Source organism: Apis dorsata, unplaced genomic scaffold, assembly GCF_000469605.1.
Source record: "Apis dorsata unplaced genomic scaffold, Apis dorsata 1.3 scaffold_323, whole genome shotgun sequence".
Lineage (NCBI taxonomy): Eukaryota > Metazoa > Arthropoda > Insecta > Hymenoptera > Apidae > Apis > Apis dorsata.
The window spans coordinates 288,035-288,977 of NW_006263591.1; the positions used below are offsets into that span (position 1 = coordinate 288,035).

The 943-nt window shown below is 19.0% G+C and overlaps 1 protein-coding gene across 1 annotated transcript in view; it reads left to right on the plus strand.

Moving 5' to 3' along the window:
- The window catches only part of LOC102672070 (potassium voltage-gated channel protein Shab-like), a 35,938-nt gene that overhangs the window by 5,814 nt on the left and 29,181 nt on the right, over positions 1-943 (plus strand). The window lies entirely within an intron of this gene.

Consider the following 943-nt stretch of genomic DNA (forward strand, 5'->3'; position numbering starts at 1 on the left):
TGACGTTTTATGTAGGTTTTATTTTTTTATAAAACTGTTGCATAAAAATTCAAAGTATTCGTATTAATTGTGCATGTTTAATCGTTATTTTTTATAAACTCTCAAATATTTTAATTTTGTCAAAATAATCACCATTACATACAGATTTAGACAAACTCATATTTTTCAATTGAATAAGGAGATTTGAATATCGAGACAAGTGCTTTTCGAAACTGGGTCAGAGTGTATTAACCTCATACATAAATAGTACTAATGATATATTTACATATCAAATATTTTTCAAATTTCCGCTTCGAAATTCACTTTTTTTTTATTTTCTTCTTTTTTTAATTTTAATGTAATTTAATAAATTCCTTTTTGACATTACTAAAAACGTGTGATAAAGAATTTTGCCATATGTACGTAAATGAAAATAGTAACGTAAATGATGATATCAGATTTGAAATTTGATCTCATTAGAAACGACATACTTTCTTTGAATACATACTGTCGTTCAAATCCATTGTTTATAGATACATATTTATTCTTATATTATATCTTCTGAATAGTAATGAAATTTTATCTGAAGTAGAAAATGAAGTATAAACATTTTTTGAAATAACATGGATATTTTAATTTTGTCACCTAATAAGAAATAAATAGCAGAATATTATATATGTTAAGAAAGAATAAATAAAATACAATTCGTGAGATATTTGAAATAACTTCTATTATTCAATTTTATTTATTTTATTATTATATATTTATATACTTCAATATTTATATATAACTATATTATATATAACTATATATATAACTATAATATATGTATTATATAATTTTATGAAATATAAGAAAATTTTAGAAATTCTAAATGATATTAAGGAAAAATTGTAAAATTACTATAAATTTAAAAAATAATAGTTTAAATTAAATAATTATATATTTTTTCATAATAAAAATT